Below are 16,174 nucleotides of genomic sequence, written 5' to 3' on the forward strand. Positions count from 1 at the left end.
TGTGTCTTTAATCAATGTCCCATTGCTTGAAGAATTTGAAGAATGCCAACAAATGAGCCAGAATTAGAGATATTAGAGATTCTAATTTAAGTGTTATTACCTTTGGTAAAGTATGAACCTAGCAATAAGATGTCCTGTTAGTGCCATACAGTGGTTATTGGTTATAAAATGTTCAGGGGGGAGGGCAGGGGAGTCATAATTTTATGATCAAGAATACTTGATAGAAAAATAGCCATGATTGGAACCAGTGGTGGGATTCAAATTTTTTTACTACTGGTTCTGTGGTTGTGGCTTATTTGGTGGGCATGGCTTGATGATCATGTGACTGTGGGCATGGCTTGGTAGTCATGTGACTGGGTGGGCATGGCTTGGTGGTCATGTGACTGGGTGGGCATGGCTTGGTCATGTGATTGGGTGGGCATGGCCAGTTCAATGTCACTCATGTCAAGGGGTGCCTCGCCTGGCCCCTCCCCTCCCAGCCATTCCTTGTCACACTCAGCCTCAATGTATCTATAGTTCTGTAAAAATGTTGTTCACTTTTTGTTGACTTTATTATCTATGTACTACAGATGTACTTTCATGGACCACTGAAAGGAGGAAATGGCTCACATGCTTTGCCAAAGAGGGTGATAGGCAACAGGCTTCTAAGGGGCTGCCAGAAAGAAGGGGGACAATGTATTTTCCAAAGCACCAGAAGGCAAACAAGAAGCAATGGATGGAAACTGAACAAACAGAGAAGCAACCTAAAACTAAGGAGAAACTTCCTGACAGTGAGAACAATTAACCAGTGGAATTGCCTGTCTCCAGAAGTTCTGGGTGCTCAATCACTGGAAGTTTTTAAGAAAAGACTGGCCAGCCATTTCTCTGAAATGGTATAGGGTTCCCTCCAAAGTCCTTTCTAAGTGTTATTCTGTTATTCGGACACCTTTCCCAGGACCTCCACTCAGAGTTTGGCATTTTCAGTTTTCCTGCCTGAGCAGGGGGTTGGACTAGAAGACCTCCAAAGTTCTTTCAACTCTGTTAAACATACATGTATTTATGCTTTGGACTATAGACAGTGAATGCATGTAAACCCTGAAAAATATGGAGTAGCCCTGGGCAAAAAAAGGCAGTAGAATCATTCTAGGTGTAGGGACAGTGTAAAATATTAACACATAATAAATAATTAAAAAATAATAGCACAGAGTTCTCTCTCTCTCTCCCCCTTCCTATTTCTTTTTCTTTCTTTCTCTTTCTTTGTCTCTTTCTGTCTTTCTTTCCCTTTCTTTCTTTGTCTCTCTCTCTCTCACTCTCTCTCAAACACACACACACCACAAACACACTTTCTCCCTTCCTATTTTTCGTTCTTTTTCTTTCTTTCTTCCTCTTTCTTTGTCTCTCTTTTTCTCTCCCTTCACATGCATTTGCAGCTCCTTTAAACTTCTCCATGGCTGGATTCCCCACCCCCCATCAGCCTGCACTCCCTCTCACTCTAGGCACTTTACTCACAAGGAGAAACTGATACTTCTAGCATCCATGAGGAATCCAGCCTTGGAGCAGTTTTGCAGGTTAATACACCTGCATTTGAAGCTCTGTTAAACTTCTTCATGGCTGGATTCCCCCTTCCCCCTGTCAGCCTTCACTTCCAGCACTTTAACTCACGAGAAAAGCAATACTTCTAGCGTCCATGAGGAATGCATCCTTGGAGCAGTTTTGGAACTTAACGGACTGCTCATCCGCCCCCAGTCATGCATTTTGAAGTGGCTGCTTGAAAACGCATGGCTAGGGTGGAGGAGCAGGCCTCCTTTAAACTGCTCCAAGCCTCAGTTCCTCGTGGGTGCTGGCTAGTTGCCTTCCATTCTGCCACCAGATGCGGGAGGAAGTTAAGGGCACAGGGACAGTGGCGGGGGGGTCCCACAGCAAGCTAAGCTGCAGGCAGCACAGTCTGGAATGCAGCTGCACCAGGTGGGCCATGGCGGCTTAGCCAGCCACATGGGCATGGTGGGGACAGTGGGGGGACAGCAAGCTCCAGGGACAGTGGGGACACCCCAGCAAGCATGGCAGCCTGAAGTTGCTACTGGTTCGGCAACCCATGCCTAATTTCCGCTACTGGTACACCCAAACCAGTGTGAACCGGTTGAATACCACCACTGATTGGAACGCACTGATAAAAAATATAGATATATGTAGTCTCTGCCTTCACTTTGATGGTAATTATAGATAAGAATACAAATTTCTTATTTGTGGAACTATTTAAAAAAATAGAATTTCTTCTCTGCTTTAGGTAAGAAAGAGAAAATGTATGCTAGCATATTATGAAAATAATAAAAAAGTCTCAGATATTGTTACAATCATTTTCACCTCCCACCACTTTTCCTTCAATTATAGTGTACACAAAACTATCTTCTTTTCCCATTTCTTTCCGAAGAGCTTAATCTTCTTCATTATTCCCTGGAGTTTTTTATGTGGACATTTCACCGGGCTTAACAAATGATCCCTGTGTCCCATAAGGAACACCCATTCCTATGGTTAAAGTAGGATTTCTAAGCAAGCTCAAATGAAAAACAACAGCAGCTGGAACCATAGTGGAAATACTTCTGTATCTATATTTTAATTCAGTTGAATTCCCTTATTTATGATCTGAAAGGTTTTATTTACTAAGTAGAGAATAACAAACTACAGACACATTCCCATTCTTTATACCAGTAGTTTCCCCCCCAACACTATTCTATTTCACTCTTCTATACAATGTCAACTTTCTCTCATATCAAACTTGTCTTAAGCCATTTTTCATGATGCCTTTTGAGACAAGCCTTCAATACCTGCAATTGCATACATACTGTACATGGACACATTGTCAATAAAGCCATCTTTATGGGCTTGTGCCAGTAGTGGAATTCAATTTTTTTTACTACCGGTTCTGTGGGCCTGGCCTATTTTGTGGGTGTGGCCTAGGGGGTAATGTGATTGTGTGGGTGTGGCTTATTTGGTGGGCGTGGCCTGGTGGTCATGTGACTGGCTGGGCGTGGCCTGGCGGTCATGTGACTGGCTGGGTGTGGCCAAGTCAACATCACTGACTTCTTTACCCTAATGACCTACAAAAAGAAGATATACAAAAAGATGGTTTATTATTTTGTACACTTACTATTTAAATAAGAATAAAACAAGCACACACAAATTATGAAGGAGGTACATACAAGTACTTACATAACGATAACAGTGCTGTGTGTCTTCACATCACTGACTTGTTTGGCCTAATGAATGACTTGCAGAAAGAAGGTAATTTCTTAAGTTTTTAATTTCATGCACTTACTACTTAAATAAGAATAAAGCACACGCAAACTATGTAGGAAGTATACACAAGTACTAGTACTTACATAAAAGTGTGATTTGAGATGTTTCCACAATGTTCTTTCTTTTTTTTAATATAAATTTTATTTGGGTTTTCACAAAAACATAATACAAATAAAACATCTTTTTTTGAGAATAGCATGATCCCGGGTTATCACTTCTTCATACAGACACAAACTCAATTTCATATTCATCTTTGTGTTCTATTCCATATCTTATTACTATTGTAACATTTTCTCCATAATTTTTCCCCTCACTTGGTTTTCTCAACTTTATTTTTAATTATCTCATATCTAAATTCAGTTATATATCTTTTTCTAAATTTCAATATCTTTCCAATCATTATATTTATACTTTTGTCTGTCCTGTTTCAATTTCATATTATCTTTTCTCATTAATCAAATTTTCCCTTGTAGTTACTAATTGAAGTATGACACCTTTATATCTTTTAATTTTATCCATTCAACTCTTATTTAAACTTCAATTTATGCCTTTAAAATTATAACATACAATATAGTACATAACTTCCAATCGAATTCTGCTTGGTACATTCTTAAAATACACACTATGTTCACACACAGAGACACACAGACACACAGAGACACACACATTTTATATAAAACAATAGTAAATAAAACACTCATTCCAATCCAAATCAATTCTATCAATAATATTAGTTAGAATCTTAACATCTTTAACATTTCTTTTCAATTGAATATCATACTTCCTTGTGAACACTTATAAACTTTCCATAATTAATTCCTTTTTTTCCATATTTCTTTTCACTTATATTTTTATAAATCATTAATAATAATTAAAATGTTCCCATCCTTTCCTAATTTCATTCTCTCATTCACTTTATTTCATTTATTTATTAGCAAACATTCCACTGCATTACAATAAGTATTTTATCCATCATTTTAATCATACATTGTTTTATATTTTCTAAAATTATTTCTATTTCTAATATAACAATACTATCTTATGTACCTTTGCAGAATCCCTTTTTCAATTAAATTTTCACCCATTATCTCTAAATAGGCTTATACTTTCAATCCTTATACATTTTCCCTGTTTCTCTATATCTTGTTTCTGTCTTTTATAACTTCTTTTCCTTTCCTTCTTCCCCCTCTTCTTCTGCCTCCCCATTTTTCCCCCTTGTCTCTCTACTTCTAATTCTCTCTTCTGTGATCCTCTCTTCTGTTGCTCCCTAATATTGCAATTATTTTTCAAACTATTCTTTTTTTTAATTGTTTTTTCAAATCTTAAACTTTTCACTCTCTTTCCTCCCTTTCCTTTTTTCCCCCACATAAAATTACTTGATCATTAAAGATGGCTTCTTCTTTGTCCCAATCTTTTTGTTCTACAAGCGTTTCTTGTTGTTTCTCATAGTTCCAGATCTCCATTTCTAAAAATTGAAATACGAAGCCAAAAGAACCTCTTCCTTCTTGTGCATCTTCTTTCTGTTTTTAAGTTCCATTTTCAGTTCTAAAAGTGATGCCATTTTAAACACTTTTAAACAACCATCTGATTGATTTTAGTCATTTAAATCCAATAGCCAAAAATCCAAAAATCACCAAGTAATCCAAATAATCCAAAACTGTTTCTTCTTGCTTCTTTTTTCCACTTTCTCTTCTTGGGGTTCTATTATTTTGTTACAAAGTTTCAGTTACAATGTATCTTTTAGGAATCTTGTTAAGGTTTCACTGTAAGTTCCTTTTAGTTGCAGGCAGTCTCCTCCATTTTTCCAGATCCCGCTCTATTATTCTTTCCTTTTCTCTCCTTTCCTGCTTTTAAAGGTTTTTGAGTATCCAAAATTCTTTATTATCCCTTTGATATTTTATTTTCAGCTTAAATGCCTATTGATGTCAAAGTGGATTTTTGTCAATTTCTTACTTTATTTATTTTATTTATTTATTTATTTGATTTGCCAATTGTTTACAAGATAATAAGTATAAATGTATACATAGTTGTGAATACATGAAATGGGTACATATAAGAAAAATAAAAGAATAAGAGAAACAATAGGACAGGGACGGTAGGCACGTTGGTGCGCTTATGCACGCCCCTACAGACCTCTTAGGAAAGGGGTGAGGTCAATAGTAGACAGTCTAAGGTTAAAGTTTTTGGGGTTTGGGGAAGAAACTACAGAGTCGGGTAGAGTATTCCAGACATTGACCACTCTATTGCTGAAGTCGTATTTCCTGCAATCAAGTTTGGTGCGGTTTACTTTGTGTTTGTATCTATTGTGTGCTCTTGTGTTGTTATGGTTGAAGCTGAAGTATTCATTGACAGGTAGGACATTGCAATGTATGATTTTATATACCATGCTTAAGTCAGACCGAAGACGGCGTAATTCAAGGTTTTCAAGTTCTAGAATTTCAAGTCTGGTGGCATAAGGTATTCTACAACGAGTGGAGGAGTGGAGAACTCTTCTTGTGAAATATTTCTGGACTTTCTCAATTGTGCTAATATCAGATACGTAGTGTGGGTTCCAGACTGATGAACTGTATTCGAGTATTGGTCTAGCAAATGTTTTGTATGCTCTGGTTAGTAGTGTGATATTACCAGAGAAAAAGCTACGTAGGATTAGGTTAACAACTCTTAATGCCTTTTTGGCTATATAGTTGCAGTGGGCTCTAGCACTTAGATCATTAGAGGTGAGTATTCCAAGGTCCTTTACAGAGCTTGAGTCATCAACAAGATCTTGACTATTCAGCTTGTATTTTATTTTCTGATTTTTTTGCCAATATGTAAGACAGAGCATTTATTTGTTGAGATTTGAAGTTGCCATTTGTTTGACCACTCTGATACATAGTCAAGATCTTTTTGTAGGGTAGCAGTATTGTCTGTGGTATTGAACAGCTTTATATCATCAGCGAAGAGAACGCAATTGCTCTTAATATGATCACAGAGGTTGTTTATGTAGAGTATGAAGAGAGTTGGTCCTAGAACACTGCCTTGGGAACACCACTATTGACAGGTACTGGATTTGATAGTACGCTCCCGATTTTGACCATTTGTTGTCTGTTTGACAGGAATGCTTCTATCCAGTTATTCAGTTGTCCAGAGATACCATAGGATTTTATTTTTAGGAGTAGTTTGTCGTGTACCACTGAATCAAAGGCTTTACAGAAGTCTATGTAGATTGCGTCTATTGCTTTGCCCTGGTCGAGTTGTGTCGTCCATATGTTTTTGCAGTGTAAGAGTTGCAGATTACAGGATAGTTTTTTTCTGAAACCAAATTGTTTATTGGAGAGTAGGTTATTTGTCTCTAAGTGAAGGATGATGGATTGGTTAATAATTGATTCCATGACTTTACAGGTGACGCAGCATAAGGAGATTGGCCTGTAATTTTCAACTAGGCTTGGGTCTCCTTTTTGATGATGGGGATGACTGTGGCTTGTGACCATAGGTTAGGCAAGGAGCTGGTTCTGAAAGATTTTTCAAAGATTATGCTTAGAGGTTTGGCTATGGCAGTGGATAGCTTTCTTAAGAAGTAGGCACATATTCCATCCGGTCCAATAGATAGAGATGGTTTTAGGTTGCGTAGTGCTTTTTCAACATTGTCTTCTGTGAAATCGATATTTATTAGATCATTGTTGTTATCTGTGGTACGGCTAGGAAATACTGGGCATGATCCATTGCTGTTTACAAATACTGAGCGAAGAATGTGTTAAAGATGTTGGCTTTAATGGTGTCGTCGTTGCAGTCTTTACCATCAGGTCCTATCAAGGGAGGGATGGACCTTGAGTCTTTTAGTTTGTTGTTTACAAAATTGTAAAAAGCACGGGTGGAATTGGTGCTTAGAAGGTTTTCCTCTTGTTTAATGTGATAATTGGTGCATTCGGTCTTTATCTGGTGGCATAAATTTTTGTATCGGTTTTTGAAATTGGCAACGTGACCAGATTTGTTTTTCCGCCAGAGTGATCTCTTTTTGGATTGAAGTTTCCTTATTGATATGGGTAATCTGCTTTTTTGTTTTGTTTTGGGAGTTGTTGTTGGTACATATAGTTTGATGACTCTTTTGACTTCAATCTTAAATATTTAAGTATTGACTTCAATACTTAAATCTCTTAGCTGCCAGTATAAGGAAGGGAAGAAAAAAAAAGCCAAATCCTTTCCCTTCCCTCTCTCCTTTGCTGCTTAAAAGTTTTCTTTGGGACCAATGTTATTTTTTTTAGTTCAAATTCCAGGGTGCCTTACATTATTGCTTTTTCAGTTTAACCCAGTCAACCAAAACTTTCTCTTCTTATCTTCCTCCTGCACATTCTTTTCTGGTCGAGTTATTCTTTGAGGTGGCCATTTCTGACCACTGCTGCAACCACCTTCAGTAAAGGGAGTAATGGCCAGCTGAGGAGGAGAAATGCAGCTCTCCTCGACCCTGCTGGCAGTCTCCCCCCTCTTCACCACCTCTACGGGATGGCTTAGCCCCAAATCCAGCTGGCTTGGGGTGCTCCGGTGATGACGAAACCACGCACCATCACGGATTTTGGTCTCTCACCGAAGAAGCTCAAACTGGAAGTTCCCACAATGTTCTTTCATTGGTGCCCCCCTCGCTTGCAGTTTTCTTAGTTTTCCCCCTTGGATCATCAGCTGTGTGATGGTGTGCTCGTAATCATTTTTTAACAGTAGGAAGAGGGTCCCATTCTTTTAGAGGTAGACCAATCACACTAATGGTCATCAGATTGGTTATGTTAGAAACAGTTAGGCGACTTCTCCGTTCTGAACATATGAGATTCATTTTTGAGAAACCCATTTCCGCTTCTGCTGAACTTACAGCAATTGTTCTGACAATATCTTTAGCTTTTTAATACTGTCAGGAATTGCATAGTTCTTTGAATCTTTTAAAACATTTTCTATTAAATCTCTATAATCATTGATATTAATTTTGTAATTAAATATTTCATTAAAGGTAAGCAATTGATCTTCAGTTTCTGGCCATGGAACTATGACTTCTTCAATTTTCCAGTAATCTGGCTCCAAAAAATGGAGAAATTGTGATTTATTTGTGGTGTCTTGCAATTGGCTACCTGTTTTTAAATGTTGACAATCCATTAGTCTTTTCTTCAAGTTTATTATGATGCTTTCCAAAAGTCTTTCCCGAGGAAGTCCAACAAATCAATTATTTTGTACAAATTTTATATTTTTGAAAGTTTCTGAAATAATTAATTCATCAACCTTATTTTCATAGGGACCCTTTCTCTGTCTGAGCACTTCAAATGCTTTAATTGATCTCAGCACAAGTTTTTCAGCCTTTATGATGTCAGTATTTCTTTCTTTCAGTGAATTTGACAGAAGAGATATTTCATTGAGAATATCGATCATCAATGCCAAATCATTTTAAAAACATATGTTTTCAAGACAGCCAGCCATACCAGAGTATTTTTCATTTGCATGAAAGTACTGATGCAGCACTGGATAAGCACGCCACCCAGCTAGGGTTGACCTTAAGCTACAGGCAGCCCATCTTGGTCTCAAAACTCTACCAATCTTTACAATTTCAATTCCAAGTTGTTTGGATATTTCAAACAGTTCATTTTGGCTCTTACAGGATTTATGGAAAATACTGTGTATCTTGTCAAGAAATATTTTGAAATGATTTAGTTGCTTAATGTCCTTTATGGAATCATCTAAAACAAGTTGGAGGTGATGGTTTAAGCAGGTCCATATTATGATGTTAGGGAAGTCTTTTGCTATTCTCCAGATTTTCTTCCAAGCGTAACACTGGCACCATCAGAGCAAAATGCTATAAAAAAATTTTTTGCAGATAGTCTGTAGTAAACCCAACATTACATAAACTTTACAAAACTGAAGAACATATTGTTTCTGCATCTTGTTTTTCCAATTCAACAAGCTCAACAAAAATTGTTGGAGGGTTATCTGAATCCTCAACTTTTACGAAAACTATCACAACTGGTTTGCATGATAGCGTTGAGGCTTCATCAATAATTAAACATATTTTCAGGTTCTGTTCAATAATGCTAGTAAACATTTTGGTTTTAATTTCTTTTGCAATGAAATCAACTATTTTCACTGCAGTTGGCCGTGAATGCAATCCTACTACAAGATCTACACTCATAACAGTCTGCAATTCTACCTGTCCTTCTATGTCTGAAAATGGTTTACATCTTTGTGCCAGACTGTAAACTGTCAAAAGTACTCTACAAGTAGTAGCTAAATATTTGTCAGACATCTTATCTACTGATTTCGTTATAGCATCCTACTCCCCTTGTTTTAAGTTATCACTGCAAATTGCTTGAGCTTTAGATGTAAAATGTTCTGTCATTTTTTTCCTCAGAGAAGCTTGCTGAACTTCTTTAGTTGTCCCTGATGCATCAATCTTGTAATGTTTCCACTCCTTGGACACATGAACACCATTCTCTACTGCAAAGTCATGTTTTGCGCAGTACTTACAACCTATTTTTTTCTTCGAAACTTCCAGTCCCTCATACTTCTCTTGAAAACTTCTATATAGCTGCAATGTCCAGCAATCTAGAAGATCAGGAAGGCTTTCAGTTTCGGAGATTGACTTGCTGCTTTCTCCACGTTCAATTGGTGGCAGTGCTGCTTGTGACCCTGATGGTTGTGGATCTGTTGTGTCTGATTCTGATTGTTCCATTCTTGGTTTCTTGCCAAAGAAAACTGTCAAACTCTGTTGTCTTTTCATCCTTGCCTATCAGCTACTACTGCAAAAGACATAAACAATATTGTGCTTTGATTGGACTTGATTGTGGCTGTAAGCTGAGGACTAAGGTAACAGAAGGGATCTCTTTTTTCACCCAACAATGTACAGTCTTATCAGCATGGGGTCCAACAAACAAGAAAGATACAGGTTTTCATTGTTGGAAGTTAAAATCCACTCCTCTCCTAGGAAAATGAAATATTTTAGGATATATTAAAAAGGCAGAATATTTCCCCTAAAAAGAAAAGTAGAAACTCAAGAGAGGCAGAAACTTAGTCCCCCCCACCTTTGCTAATGGGCCATTACTCTGGCCTAGGCCAGTCTATTTTACAGAACAAAGATCTACTCCAGGTAGAGCTATAATAGGAATTGCCCAAAGCCCTTTCATTACATCATCATCCAGCAAGGCTCAATCAAGTCTGGGATTCAGGACAGCCTACAGAGTTGCCCCTGCATGGCCCCATGGGAGTCCGACAACCAATCAGAATACAAGCTCAAATTCAAATCCTGTTAGTGGTGTAATGGTTAAAACAATGGTAAAGCAACGTATGGATTTAAAGCCAGAAATATTTTGTTGGGTAGAATACATATTTAATTTTATACATGTTAACAGCTGCTAGAATTGTGTTTGCACAACAATGGAAAAACAAAGATATGAAAATGAATAAAAAATATTAGAATGTGCAGAAATTTAAATTTAAAGAATTTACAATCAAGGAGAAGGCTTAGAATACTTTTTAACATGGGACTTCTTTTATCAACGGCTAGAAACAGAAGTTAGAAATGTAAAAGTATAAAAGAAAACACCAATTATATAAGGAAAGTTCAGTAAAAAGGATAAGCAAATATTATTAGTATTCGATCATTGTTAATGTGTAGATAACTGGCCTGCATGCTGTAAGCATCAACACCAAAAAATGCTAGGACATGTTGTTATGTGCCTATAAATTAAAGCTATATTTTTAGATTTTTCCAGCTGTATCTGCTTTGTGAGTGTGCATAACATGACTGGATTGGCAGCAGACCCACAAAACTACCCAACTGAAAACACACTCCCGACACAACTGAAAACTACACAAACACACTCACAAAGCAGATACAGCTGGAAAAATCTAACCCTTTAATTTATAAGCACATAACATTTCACACAATTCAAAAGAACTTCCATACACACACGATGACAATCTCACAAAGCAGCTGCTTTCTAAAAATAGAAAAGCAGCTAATATTTCCCAAATTTTATATGACTATTTTTTTTAGGAAAAAAATTAACACACTTACTGTTTTTTTTAAATCAGGGGTCTTCAAACTTGACAGCTTTAAGACTTGTGGACTTCAACTCCCAGAAGCCCTCCTCCAGTCATGTTAGCTCAGGAATTCTGGGAGTTGAAGTCCACAAGTCTTAAGCTTGCCAAGTTTGAAGACCCCTGCCCTGATTTAAATAATGAGTAGAAAAAAGATCTACTTACTTACCCAATTGAAGAAAGCAGGCAGGCAGAATCAGTTGCTCACCTATGAGCAGCACAAAAGCAAGGCAGGAGATTGCAGCAGCAGTTTGGGAATCAGGAAAAGATGTCTGAAAGAGGTAGGTGCTTGCTGGAGGCTGGAGGTGGGAGGGAAGTGGGTTCTTGTAAAAAGACTTCTTCTCCGAGGGCTTTTAGAAGCCCTGGGGCGGGGCGATCATGATGGCTTGGAAGATCGGGAAGAGGGCAGGCTGCACCGAGGTGATCTGGGGGCTTTTGGCAGCCAGCTCAAGCCATCATGGTGGCTTGGCTGGCTGCACCAGGCCCCAGGTTGGAGGCTATGGCCTCCGGAGGTGGCTGGAAGGTTGGGACAAGGGCGGGCTGCACTGAGGCAATCCAGGGGCCTTTGACAGCTGGCACAAGCCATCGTGGCCACTTGGCCGGCTGCACCAGGCCCCAGGTTGTAGGCCATGGCCTCCGGAGGTGGCCGGAAGGTTGGGATGAGGGCGGGCTGTGGTGAGACGATCCAGGGGCCTTCAGCAGCTGGCAAAAGCCATCATGGTGGCTTGGCTGGCTGTGCCAGGCCCCAGGCTGTAGGCCAGGGCCTCTGGCGGTGGCTGGAAGGTTGGGGCAACACCGGGCGGCGGGAAGGAGCACCAGGGGTTAGGGTCGGGGCCAGAGCCTGGGCTGGGGCTGGGGCCAGGCAGCGGGCAGCTAGCAAGTCAGTACTTACCTGGTCCTGTAGACAGGAGAAGGCCAGAAGGTCCGTTGGGAAGAGTAGAGTAGAGTAGAAGACCAAATCAGCTTAGGCAGGCAGCCGCAGAGCAGACTAGCACGCACAAGCGATAGGGCCATGTGGCGAAGGGCTTTTATAGGGTGGGCTTGGGATGGGCAAGCCGAGTGTCATGCGGGTGGGGCAAGTGAGCAGGTGGGCAGGGCAAGTGAGAAGCGAGAGCAGTGAGAGGATGGGTGGGGCAAGTGAGTGGTGACTACTTGGGTGACCGGGAACCGGTTCGGGGTGTGGCCAGCCAGAAATCGCTAACGCTTCTGCGACCCACACCAAATTCTTGCTACTGGGTTGCCAGAACTGCTGTGAACTGGCTGAATACCACCTCTGGCTTGTGCTTATTATTCCCTTTCTAGTATCTATAAGGGAAACTCAATTATTCTCTTATGTATTTCAATGATTGAAAATGCTTGTATATTTACCAGAAAATAAGCTTCACTGATCCCACTGTGATGTATATTTGAGTGGACATATATGCATTTACACTGAACACTACAGTTAACATATTACTTTCTAATCCAGTACAGTATACTGTCCTCTGGCGGACCAGAATGCAATTACATACATGAATTATTTCTGTTTTAGGAGAACATAGTCCTTCAATAGTGAACAATAATATATATTTAGCCATTTTGATGTTACATTATTTGGAAGTGTTTTGAAAAGTGTCAGTCCTCCCCCCCCCTCACACACACACAAAAGGGGAGGAAGGAAGGGGGAGGGAGGCAAAAACACAGAGAATAAAAATCCTACTCAAATACACTGCTAAATGTATCTGTCATTAGGAATTGCCTGGCAGATGTCCATGGAGGTATGGAGGAAGTACAAATAACAGTAGAACAAATAAATCTTCTTTCTCCATTCTGATATAAGGTTAGCCTGATAGTTCATCTTTATAAATGCTCCCTTTGCCTTGAAATTTAAAGTATAACTTTATATAGTTCTGATAAGATTTAAAGTAACTTATCTTTCTCCCCTTTCTACTAGATTGTTTAGATATGAAATTATTGGTTGTTGAACATGGTGTTTTGGAGCACATTGCTTGGGTTTTCTTTCTTATTCGTATGGGGAACAAAGGCAGGATACACATTCATAACTAGGCAGGGGAACAAAGGCAGGATACACATTCATAACTAGAAGTTAGAACTAGAAGTTAGAAACTTCTAGAACTAGAAGTTTCTAGAACTTAGCTTTTCTTTATTTTGAGATCTTCCTATATTTCACTTGTAGATATTTATTTATGTAAATCACTTACAAAACCCACTGATCCTCATTGCCTACTGTAGTCCCTGGAATTTCTTCTTAATAGTAGTGAGAAGAGCAGTTGGAACATTTAGAAGAGTGGATAGTTTTATTATGCAAGTGCAATGAAGTTCAGAGATCTCTGGTTGAAGCTGGTTCTTTTGATGAATTACTGCAGGAGAAAACCTGCTGGTGTCAGTATAAAGTGAACTACAATGAAAAGCTAAAAGAGATGGAAACTAATCAAGGAGAGAAGCAACCTAGAATGTTCCAACACTAGAAGTTTTTAAGAAGAGATTGGACAACCATTCGTCTGAAATGGTATTGGGCTTCCTGCCTGAGCAAGGGGTTGGAGTAGAAAACCTACAAGGTCCTTTCCAACTCCAACTGTTATTCTGTTATTTGCACATGGCTGTGTGGCCAGCATCAAACAACAAGTGTCTATTGTTTTGGGAACCCATAGTTCATACAGGTCTGAAGATATAAGTTCTGTTTCTCACTCATCCCAACAAGAGCCCCTTCCAGGAGAGATTTGTGCAGACAATGCAGCTAAAAGGAACACATGGGTATTTCAGCTACAAACTGTCATGCTTTCACAGACTTTGTTGTTCTTTTATGAAGAACATAATTCATTTATGATTTGCCTCTGTAGGTTTGTCTTATTGTACAACAAAAACATGGGTGCAACATTATACATATATCATGACTTATAACCCTATGCTATTTCAATATGTAAGAGCAGCATTTGCATAATGATCCCACAGTACAAATGTTACCAGCTTTGTGTCCTTATTAAACTTATTAACAAAGTGTGGCCAAGTTCTAGACACATTAACTTTAAGATGCTTTTATCCGAAAATAGTCTGATAGTCTGATAGGTCTTTTATTTTTCTATCTTCATTTATAACTTGTAGGAATATTTCAGTGTTTGACTTCTGTTTCCACAATTCAGCTGAATATTATGTCACATTACCCAAATTTTCCTACCTTAAAAGAAGTTTAGTGTCATTGTTCTTATTTTAAATTGTCGCATTATGCCACATTTGCTGCATTCTGATTCAATTTACATTGAGATATCTAAACTCAAATATCCGTCATCTAATTTTTCAATAAAATACATTTAATAACACTGTTTCAGAACTATTTTACAAAAGTTAACATAGCTCACTGGATTCTAATTAAATTATCTGCATGCCTTTTCTGAATCAAATGAATATCTATATTTCATTTTACTTTTAATTAAAGTGTGACCCTTATTTCAATAAGTTGCTCACTTTTACAAGATAATAAAAGGTAGACACTTTGTAACACATGTTCAAATTTATTTGGGTTGAGAACACTACTATGACCGAATCACCTTAATATTCTCCATGCAGAAATTGAGAAGACAATTTCAGCAAGTGGCTCAGCAATTATTTGAGAAATGCACAGGGCATTCCTAAGGGAAAAGGAGTCAAAAAAGTCAACATGACAGTTGTAACCATAAGATTAAAAGCCTGCTCATTTTTTCAATGCATGTAAAAAAACAAAAAATGGATGGGTTTAAGATTGTGTGGTTAAGGCTATCTGGGCACCATAAAGAAGGAACCTGTGCAAATACTACCTAAGAAAAGCTTATGAAGCTTAAATATGTAAGAGTATAGTATATATTAAATATAAGTATATATTAAATCTGATCTATTTATATTATTATTTGATATTATTTGGACTCAACCTCATATAATTTATAACATTTAATATTCTGCTAGATTATAAAATATTCTGGGGTGACAGATTATGGGCACTCTGATACAAAGATATAAAGGTGGGGATCTAAAGTATTGTTGCACAGAACTGGCAAATTGAGGCAGGATTGATGTCTGAAAGCTGCAGGGTGGGTAAAATTGTTCCATGCACTCTAGATAATGTGTTTAATAAGTATATGATGAGGATGATATAAATATCTCTGGTACATGTCCTGTTGTTTCTATATGCCCAGAGTTGTAAGGGCAATGCAAAGGGGATCTTCATATATTGTTCATAAAATCCTTGTTGTGATAAAAATTTCCTATTGTGTTAGCCACACTATAGGAGAAACAGAACACCCGTGACCTGTAACCTTCACTGATGGGGTTGCTCAGACTGGTGTTCAATATATTTTATGTGCTGTTTGATTATAACCTTAGCCTTATCATAAACTACATCAGGTAGGAAAGATGGAGAAAAGTAACAGATGGATTTTTTAGTCAAAACTGCCAATTTCTAATCAGATTGGAAATCATAGCTCATGGTTAGGAAGGAAGATTGATAACATAAGCCAATGATTTAATATAGCCAACTTTACTCAAGCTTCCATTTTCAGGACATCTGTCTCTACTTGCAGGTTGGCACATTCAATGATTCACTCATTTGTTCATTTCTACAGAGCTAGGATTTGAAGACCACTCTTAAGAATGTTGATTATACACTTTCTAATGGGGCAAAATTGGAAAAGGGAATCAACTCAGCATTATAAAAAAAGCTGTCCAAGTGACTTGGCTTCAAACAGTATAAGAGCTGTAGGTATGTAATACTCAGTTCTTGTTCTACAGTATTCAAAGATTTAGATGAGTATCTGTGTACTTTAAATAATGCAGTCTCCATGTGTGTTTTTATTGTCAGTGGAATGGGGGGAAAAACTGGTCCATT

The 16,174-nt window shown here is 38.2% G+C and overlaps 1 pseudogene; it reads right to left on the minus strand.

The window, feature by feature from the left end:
- Positions 1-7,948: 7,948 nt before the first annotated feature.
- LOC148130471 (E3 SUMO-protein ligase KIAA1586 pseudogene) lies at positions 7,949-10,139 on the minus strand (annotated as a pseudogene).
- Positions 10,140-16,174: the final 6,035 nt, after the last annotated feature.

This window comes from Notechis scutatus, chromosome 5 (genome assembly GCF_049901735.1).
Source record: "Notechis scutatus isolate UNSWTSFEM ecotype Mainland chromosome 5, rNotScu1.2, whole genome shotgun sequence".
Classification (NCBI taxonomy): domain Eukaryota; kingdom Metazoa; phylum Chordata; class Lepidosauria; order Squamata; family Elapidae; genus Notechis; species Notechis scutatus.